The following is a 10,000-nucleotide window of genomic DNA, read 5'->3' as shown; positions in this document are numbered from 1 at the left end:
TACTCAAACGGTGAGTATGCTGATATGCACCTTGTGTAAGGTGCAGCAGATGGAAACGCACTTGCAGCAAGACGAAGGTACAGTGAGCTGTTTCCAAGACGACGGTTACCAAGTCATCAGACGTTTGTATCTGTGGACAGACGTATGCGGGAGTATGGCATTCGTCCAGGGCCACATTCAGGTCGACCACTTGAGCATGCAGTGAACGTCGAGGAACATGTTTTGGACCTGGTAGACCAAGATCCAGCCATCAGTACGACACAAATTAGTGCAGGTGTACGACTTCCACAATCTACTGTATGGCGGCTGCTTCGGAGACAACAGTTGCATCCATTTCACCTGCACAAAGTGCACGAATTGACACCTGCAGACTATCCTCGCGTCAGCAATTCTGCCAGTGGTTACAAGAGCGTCATTTGAATGATCCAATGTTCATTCGGCGGATATTATTCACAGATGAGGCCATGTTTACTCGTGCGGGTGTAATCAATTCGCATAATATGCACCAGTGGGCTGTCGAGAATCCTGGCGCGAGAATTGTGCGTGGATATCAACATCAATTCTCCATAAACATTTGGTGTGGTATTGTGGGGAATGACTTACTCGGACCTCATGTTCTACCTCCAAGGCTGACTGGGCACGCTTACCGCGAATTTTTAGAGGGGGAATTGCCTGGATTGTTACAGGACGTCCCTCTTGCAACACGAGCCACCTTGTGGTTTATGCACGATGGTGCTCCTGCCCATTACAGTCGCAACGTAAGGGCGTACCTCAATGATGCGTATCCACATCGATGGATAGGTCGCGGAGGACCAATTGCTTGGCCAGCCAGATCACCTGACCTGAACCCTTTAGACTTTTATTTATGGGGCCGACTAAAGACATTGGTGTATTCTTCTGCAGTACCGAACAGAGAAGTGCTACAACAAAGAATTGAAGGTGGTTGTGAAATTATTCGTGGAGAGTTGAACGGACTGTGTAATGTGCAGAGATCATTGCGGCGACGAGCACGGGTCTGTCTGCAAGTTCAGGGACAGCATTTTGAACATGCATTGCATTAAGATTTGTGCAAATACAGTACAGTACAGTCTGTAAATTCTTCACGTATTTTCCTTAGTTTTTTGCATTGATTTAGTTCAATCAACAGGAACTAAAGTAATACAGTATTCGCGAGGAATTGTTTCAGTTTGTTACGTCACGTTTATTTACCAGTTTGCGTTTTTAGTCCAAATGCACTGTAATTAAACTGTGAACTCTGGGAAGTAAATACTTTACTTTGTATTGAATGTATTATCATGTTTTGTTCATAACTCTGTAATAAGCCAAGTATAGCAAAAATTGTATAGAACATTTTTGTCTTGTATTTACCTCACAAATACACCCTTAAAATATTTACATGCATTTTTGAATCACCCTGTAGATGATTTATGCGAATGTCCCTATACGTGCTGTAAGACTGGGCACACAACGTGAATCGCACGTCAGCCAGACACTCGAACATGCACTACTCTCGGCCCGCAACGGAGACACACAATACGTAAACATCTGGAATGCGACAATGTCGAGTGCATCCTCTCTGCCACATTGCACCGTCGACACTATGATAACCAGAGCAGTAGGTCCACCTATAAAAGCACAATACCCCACTCCTCCGACAACTACCATTGCTCAGATAAACCAACACCACCAACACACATCCTACACAGAGGGGCACCAAATATCACCCCCCGCCCTCGTGTTATACCACATGAAAAATTGCAGAAGTGAGAGACACAGACCCGCCAGCCTCTTGCTACAAGTATCGAACCGACGTGACGTATCTGACGGTGACTCAGGCATCCGCGTACTGCCACCACTATCCACCCCCCCCCCCTCTCTCTCTGCCCCCTTCCCACACAATACCGAATTTAACCAACTTTATCGCTTAACTTAACTGTGGCTGTACCAGATTATCGCTTAACTTAACTGTGGCTGTACCAGATTATCGCTTAACCTAACTGTGGCTGTACCAGATTATCGCTTAACCTAACTGTGGCTGTACCAGATTATCGCTTAACCTAACTGTGGCTGTACCAGATTATCGCTTAACCTAACTGTGGCTGTACCAGATTATCGCTTAACCTAACTGTGGCTGTACCAGATTATCGCTTAACCTAACTGTGGCTGTACCAGATTATCGCTTAACCTAACTGTGGCTGTACCAGATTATCGCTTAACCTAACTGTGGCTGTACCAGATTATCGCTTAACCTAACTGTGGCTGTACCAGATTATCGCTTAACCTAACTGTGGCTGTACCAGATTATCGCTTAACCTAACTGTGGCTGTACCAGATTATCCCTTAACCTAACTGTGGTTGTACCAGATTATCGCTTAACCTAACTGTGGTTGTACCAGATTATCGCTTAACCTAACTGTGGTTGTACCAGATTATCCCTTAACCTAACTCAAGTTGTCCCTTAACCTAACTCAAGTTGTCCCTTAACCTAACTCAAGTTCTCCCTTAACCTAACTCAAGTTGTCCCTTAACCTAACTCAAGTTGTCCCTTAACCTAACTCAAGTTGTCCCTTAACCTAACCCACGTTGTCCCTTAACCTAACCCACGTTGTCCCTTAACCTAACCCACGTTGTCCCTTAACCTAACTCAAGTTGTCCCTTAACCTAACCCACGTTGTCCCTTAACCTAACTCAAGTTGTCCCTTAACCTAACTCAAGTTGTCCCTTAACCTAACCCACGTTGTCCCTTAACCTAACCCACGTTGTCCCTTAACCTAACCCACGTTGTCCCTTAACCTAACCCACGTTGTCCCTTAACCTAACCCACGTTGTCCCTTAACCTAACCCACGTTGTCCCTTAACCTAACCCACGTTGTCCCTTAACCTAACTCAATTTGTCCCTTAACCTAACTCAATTTGTCCCTTAACCTAACTCAATTTGTCCCTTAACCTAACTCAATTTGTCCCTTAACCTAACTCAAGTTGTCCCTTAACCTAACTCAAGTTGTCCCTTAACCTAACTCAAGTTGTCCCTTAACCTAACTCAAGTTGTCCCTTAACCTAACTCAATTTGTCCCTTAACCTAACTCAATTTGTCCCTTAACCTAACTCAATTTGTCCCTTAACCTAACTCAATTTGTCCCTTAACCTAACTCAATTTGTCCCTTAACCTAACTCAAGTTGTCCCTTAACCTAACTCAAGTTGTCCCTTAACCTAACTCAAGTTGTCCCTTAACCTAACTCAAGTTGTCCCTTAACCTAACTCAAGTTGTCCCTTAACCTAACCCACGTTGTCCCTTAACCTAACCCACGTTGTCCCTTAACCTAACCCACGTTGTCCCTTAACCTAACCCACGTTGTCCCTTAACCTAACCCACGTTGTCCCTTAACCTAACCCACGTTGTCCCTTAACCTAACCCACGTTGTCCCTTAACCTAACCCACGTTGTCCCTTAACCTAACATAGTTCACTGCTCGGAATCTCTGGTGTCGTTGTTATCCTCATGTAGATGTCTTGCGAGTGTTGCTTACTTTCCACATATTCCCGCTATCCACTGTCAATTGTACTGCAATAGGACTATATCGCCCCCTCCCCCCCCCTCTGTCCCCCTCTTTGTGTCTCTGTCCTCTCAAGCTGGTCGGTCTGGCGTTTGAGTGTTAAATGAGCCTCGCAGCTGTTCAGTTGCATTCAGATGTCGACGCCCTCAGTGTACGTCGTGGTATGGTCTGTGTCCATTGTCCGCTGATGTCGTACGCGTAACCCACACGCTGTACCGATCATCGGTCGTTACGTACAGAGTGAAGTAGTGTGATACGTGTGACCGTACGCTGGCTGTGCCCAACGGTGTCGAATCTCAATTTCCATATGTTGTGCTCGATGCTACTTGTCTCGTCTCCCAATAACAGCTAGGTTGCACTGTGGTACGCCGTAGAGGCGTGTGGGAGGAACGTACGAACGCATTGTATGTCACCCTGGGTCGCTGGGGGTGGTGGTGCGGTGAGTCAGGTCAGGTCAGGTCAGCGTGAGCCGTCTGATGTAGTGACGCGTGTATTCCGACTTTGTCGTATTGCCTCACACAAAGTGCTACCCTGGTGGACCGCGTTCCATATCTGGGACATGCCGCAGATGCCGGTTGACAGTGGATCGCGGAAGGGACATCGCATACGTGCGCGGGCCACCTTCCACGTGTTCTCTTCTGCACATGTCGCAGTGTGTATGTGGTCTGATGTAGCGTGTCGTGACACATGACATCCTGGCATGCAAGAATTGTTGAATTCGCAAATGTAGGTGGACATCTACGTTTACTGCCCAAGATACGCAAATGAACTGGAAATCCGTTGTTGAGCGGTTGTTCACGCTGGAGGTGAATCTGTGATGGCGACGATCGGTACAGCTATTAACCGGTTGTTTCAGCGGTACCCGCCACATCCACACACGTGACTAGGCCCATGTGGGTATGAAGCGATACGCGGCGGTGGCTTGGTGGGACTGTTCCCGGCCGGTGAAGGGGGGCCGCCCGGCGTGTTGGCCGCGCGCTGCGTGGGCGCACGCGCAACAGCCGGCTGGTGGGGGGCGCCGAGTGGCAGGAGCGCCAGCAGACGGGCCCGGCAGGCGGCGCAGCTACGCTGCGGCGCACCCTGCACGCGGCGCCTGGCGGCCAAAGTTGGTTCAGCCGAGCCCGGTGCGAAGCGCGGTGGACATCTGCAGTGTGCTGGTCTGATTGAGGACTGTGTGCGTTGAGGATGCGCCGCCGCCTGGCACTCGGCGCCGCGACGCCGTCTGCTGCTCGGTCGCCCCAGCGGTTCTCGCAGGTGGTTTGTATCGCAGTTGTGCGGACGTGTTGGCGCGTGCGCTGTGCTGGGAGAGTTCGCTTCTGCACCCAAGTGGGGCTTTGCCCTTGTGTGGCGCTGGCGTTGGAGCTGCCGGTCACCATAGGTGGCGCGTGTTGTCTCCCGCCGGCAATGCCACGACAGCACGCTCCCGGGCCTCTGTCGGCAGCGGCAAGCTCAGTTGGGAGCAAGGGTGTTCGCACTAAAACCGTCTACTCGCCTAACTCCGGGCGATTGCGCCTCTCTCGAAACCGACCAAGTACCTAGGACGGCGCTGCGCGCCGCCGGGACCTGAGAGGGTTTCGAGGTGTATCGTGCAGGGGAGCTCGGCCTCCTCCTGTTTGCAGAATAATTGAGCGGACGCTTGCGTGTTCGCGCGGGCCCCCGGGACACACTCCCGGGCGGCCGGCTGCTCAGCTCTAGTTGACGCAGCTCCCTGGTTGATCCTGCCAGTAGTCATATGCTTGTCTCAAAGATTAAGCCATGCATGTCTCAGTACAAGCCGCATTAAGGTGAAACCGCGAATGGCTCATTAAATCAGTTATGGTTCCTTAGATCGTACCCACGTTACTTGGATAACTGTGGTAATTCTAGAGCTAATACATGCAAACAGAGTCCCGACCAGAGATGGAAGGGACGCTTTTATTAGATCAAAACCAATCGGATTGGCTTGTCTGGTCCGTTTGCCTTGATGACTCTGAATAACTTTGGGCTGATCGCACGGTCCTCGTACCGGCGACGCATCTTTCAAATGTCTGCCTTATCAACTGTCGATGGTAGGTTCTGCGCCTACCATGGTTGTAACGGGTAACGGGGAATCAGGGTTCGATTCCGGAGAGGGAGCCTGAGAAACGGCTACCACATCCAAGGAAGGCAGCAGGCGCGCAAATTACCCACTCCCGGCACGGGGAGGTAGTGACGAAAAATAACGATACGGGACTCATCCGAGGCCCCGTAATCGGAATGAGTACACTTTAAATCCTTTAACGAGTATCTATTGGAGGGCAAGTCTGGTGCCAGCAGCCGCGGTAATTCCAGCTCCAATAGCGTATATTAAAGTTGTTGCGGTTAAAAAGCTCGTAGTTGGATTTGTGTCCCACGCTGTTGGTTCACCGCCCGTCGGTGTTTAACTGGCATGTATCGTGGGACGTCCTGCCGGTGGGGCGAGCCGAAGGGGTGCTTTCGCGTCCCGAGGCGGACCCCGTTTAAATCCTACCAGGGTGCTCTTTGTTGAGTGTCTCGGTGGGCCGGCACGTTTACTTTGAACAAATTAGAGTGCTTAAAGCAGGCAAGCCCGCCTGAATACTGTGTGCATGGAATAATGGAATAGGACCTCGGTTCTATTTTGTTGGTTTTCGGAACCCGAGGTAATGATTAATAGGGACAGGCGGGGGCATTCGTATTGCGACGTTAGAGGTGAAATTCTTGGATCGTCGCAAGACGAACAGAAGCGAAAGCATTTGCCAAGTATGTTTTCATTAATCAAGAACGAAAGTTAGAGGTTCGAAGGCGATCAGATACCGCCCTAGTTCTAACCATAAACGATGCCAGCCAGCGATCCGCCGCAGTTCCTCCGATGACTCGGCGGGCAGCCTCCGGGAAACCAAAGCTTTTGGGTTCCGGGGGAAGTATGGTTGCAAAGCTGAAACTTAAAGGAATTGACGGAAGGGCACCACCAGGAGTGGAGCCTGCGGCTTAATTTGACTCAACACGGGAAACCTCACCAGGCCCGGACACCGGAAGGATTGACAGATTGATAGCTCTTTCTTGATTCGGTGGGTGGTGGTGCATGGCCGTTCTTAGTTGGTGGAGCGATTTGTCTGGTTAATTCCGATAACGAACGAGACTCTAGCCTGCTAACTAGTCGCGTGACATCCTTCGTGCTGTCAGCGATTACTTTTCTTCTTAGAGGGACAGGCGGCTTCTAGCTGCACGAGATTGAGCAATAACAGGTCTGTGATGCCCTTAGATGTTCTGGGCCGCACGCGCGCTACACTGAAGGAATCAGCGTGTCTTCCTAGGCCGAAAGGTCGGGGTAACCCGCTGAACCTCCTTCGTGCTAGGGATTGGGGCTTGCAATTGTTCCCCATGAACGAGGAATTCCCAGTAAGCGCGAGTCATAAGCTCGCGTTGATTACGTCCCTGCCCTTTGTACACACCGCCCGTCGCTACTACCGATTGAATGATTTAGTGAGGTCTTCGGACTGGTACGCGGCATCGACTCTGTCGTTGCCGATGCTACCGGAAAGATGACCAAACTTGATCATTTAGAGGAAGTAAAAGTCGTAACAAGGTTTCCGTAGGTGAACCTGCGGAAGGATCATTACCGACTAGACTGCATGTCTTTCGATGTGCGTGTCGTGTCGCGCAACACGCTACCTGTACGGCAGTGGCCGTGCGCCGCGTGCGGAACCACGCGTGCCTCTCAAAACTAGCGGAAGTGTTGTTGTTGTTGTTGTGTGGTACGAGCGCTGAAGCTCTGGAGCGGCTGGCCTGCGGTACCTGGCGCCTGGCGCCGGTTTTGAATGACGTTCGCCCGAGTGCCTGTCCGCCCCGGTGTGGAGCCGTACGACGCCCATCGGCTGTGAGGCCGTTGGACACAAAAAAATAGTGGAACAGGGGCCGTCAGACGCCTCAGTCCCGCAAATGCTACTGTCTTGAAAGAGACAGTGGGAGACTGAAAAGGAAAAGATCACCCAGGACGGTGGATCACTCGGCTCGTGGGTCGATGAAGAACGCAGCAAATTGCGCGTCGACATGTGAACTGCAGGACACATGAACATCGACGTTTCGAACGCACATTGCGGTCCATGGATTCCGTTCCCGGGCCACGTCTGGCTGAGGGTCGGCTACGTATACTGAAGCGCGCGGCGTTTGTCCCGCTTCGGAGACGTGGGAGTGTCGTGGTCGCCTGTGTGGCCGGCCGCGTCTCCTTAAACGTGCGATGCGCGCCCGTCGCCTGGCGGTTCGCATACCGGTACTTTCTCGGTAGCGTGCACAGCCGGCTGGCGGTGTGGCGTGCGACACCTCGTACAACGACCTCAGAGCAGGCGAGACTACCCGCTGAATTTAAGCATATTACTAAGCGGAGGAAAAGAAACTAACAAGGATTCCCCCAGTAGCGGCGAGCGAACAGGGAAGAGTCCAGCACCGAACCCCGCAGGCTGCCGCCTGTCGTGGCATGTGGTGTTTGGGAGGGTCCACTACCCCGACGCCTCGCGCCGAGCCCAAGTCCAACTTGAATGAGGCCACGGCCCGTAGAGGGTGCCAGGCCCGTAGCGGCCGGTGCGAGCGTCGGCGGGACCTCTCCTTCGAGTCGGGTTGCTTGAGAGTGCAGCTCCAAGTGGGTGGTAAACTCCATCTGAGACTAAATATGACCACGAGACCGATAGCGAACAAGTACCGTGAGGGAAAGTTGAAAAGAACTTTGAAGAGAGAGTTCAAAAGTACGTGAAACCGTTCTGGGGTAAACGTGAGAAGTCCGAAAGGTCGAACGGGTGAGATTCACGCCCATCCGGCCACTGGCCCCCGCCCTCGGCAGATGGGGCCGGCCGCCCGCGCGGAGCAATCCGCGGCGGGGTCGTGTCCGGTTGCCTTTCCACTCGCCGCGGGGTGGGGCCGTTCCGGTGTGCGGTGGGCCGCACTTCTCCCCTAGTAGGACGTCGCGACCCGCTGGGTGCCGGCCTACGGCCCGGGTGCGCAGCCTGTCCTTCCGCGGGCCTCGGTTCGCGTCTGTTGGGCAGAGCCCCGGTGTCCTGGCTGGCTGCTCGGCGGTATATCTGGAGGAGTCGATTCGCCCCTTTGGGCGCTCGGGCTCCCGGCAAGCGCGCGCGGTTCTTCCCGGATGACGGACCTACCTGGCCCGGCCCCGGACCCGCGCCGCTGTTGGCTCGGGATGCTCTCGGGCGGAATAATCGCTCCCGTCAGCGGCGCTTCAGCTTTGGACAATTTCACGACCCGTCTTGAAACACGGACCAAGGAGTCTAACATGTGCGCGAGTCATTGGGCTGTACGAAACCTAAAGGCGTAATGAAAGTGAAGGTCTCGCCTTGCGCGGGCCGAGGGAGGATGGGGCTTCCCCGCCCTTCACGGGGCGGCGGCCTCCGCACTCCCGGGGCGTCTCGTCCTCATTGCGAGGTGAGGCGCACCTAGAGCGTACACGTTGGGACCCGAAAGATGGTGAACTATGCCTGGCCAGAACGAAGTCAGGGGAAACCCTGATGGAGGTCCGTAGCGATTCTGACGTGCAAATCGATCGTCGGAGCTGGGTATAGGGGCGAAAGACTAATCGAACCATCTAGTAGCTGGTTCCCTCCGAAGTTTCCCTCAGGATAGCTGGTGCTCGTACGAGTCTCATCCGGTAAAGCGAATGATTAGAGGCCTTGGGGCCGAAACGACCTCAACCTATTCTCAAACTTTAAATGGGTGAGATCTCCGGCTTGCTTGATATGCTGAAGCCGCGAGCAAACGACTCGGATCGGAGTGCCAAGTGGGCCACTTTTGGTAAGCAGAACTGGCGCTGTGGGATGAACCAAACGCCGAGTTAAGGCGCCCGAATCGACGCTCATGGGAAACCATGAAAGGCGTTGGTTGCTTAAGACAGCAGGACGGTGGCCATGGAAGTCGGAATCCGCTAAGGAGTGTGTAACAACTCACCTGCCGAAGCAACTAGCCCTGAAAATGGATGGCGCTGAAGCGTCGTGCCTATACTCGGCCGTCAGTCTGGCAGTCATGGCCGGTCCTCGCGGCCGGCCGCGAAGCCCTGACGAGTAGGAGGGTCGCGGCGGTGGGCGCAGAAGGGTCTGGGCGTGAGCCTGCCTGGAGCCGCCGTCGGTGCAGATCTTGGTGGTAGTAGCAAATACTCCAGCGAGGCCCTGGAGGGCTGACGCGGAGAAGGGTTTCGTGTGAACAGCCGTTGCACACGAGTCAGTCGATCCTAAGCCCTAGGAGAAATCCGATGTTGATGGGGGCCGTCATAGCATGATGCACTTTGTGCTGGCCCCCGTTGGGCGAAAGGGAATCCGGTTCCTATTCCGGAACCCGGCAGCGGAACCGATATAAGTCGGGCCCCTCTTTTAGAGATGCTCGTCGGGGTAACCCAAAAGGACCCGGAGACGCCGTCGGGAGATCGGGGAAGAGTTTTCTTTTCTGCATGAGCGTTCGAGTTCCCTGGA

The 10,000-nt window shown here is 53.2% G+C and overlaps 2 non-coding genes and 1 pseudogene across 2 annotated transcripts; all 3 read left to right on the top strand.

Annotated features, from left to right (window-relative positions):
- Positions 1-5,259: 5,259 nt before the first annotated feature.
- On the top strand, positions 5,260-7,152 carry LOC126313495 (small subunit ribosomal RNA). The gene has a single exon (XR_007555183.1). It is a non-coding gene; the product is annotated as a small subunit ribosomal RNA (ribosomal RNA).
- Positions 7,153-7,519: 367 nt separating this feature from the next.
- LOC126313635 (5.8S ribosomal RNA) lies at positions 7,520-7,674 on the top strand. Its single transcript, XR_007555284.1, has one exon. It is a non-coding gene; the product is annotated as a 5.8S ribosomal RNA (ribosomal RNA).
- Positions 7,675-7,862: 188 nt separating this feature from the next.
- Positions 7,863-10,000, top strand: part of LOC126313595 (large subunit ribosomal RNA) — a 4,819-nt pseudogene continuing 2,681 nt past the window's right edge.

This window comes from Schistocerca gregaria, unplaced genomic scaffold, assembly GCF_023897955.1.
Source record: "Schistocerca gregaria isolate iqSchGreg1 unplaced genomic scaffold, iqSchGreg1.2 ptg000483l, whole genome shotgun sequence".
NCBI lineage: Eukaryota > Metazoa > Arthropoda > Insecta > Orthoptera > Acrididae > Schistocerca > Schistocerca gregaria.
The sequence above is the reverse complement of the archived record's forward strand: the minus strand, read 5'-3'. Positions and strand labels throughout refer to the sequence as shown.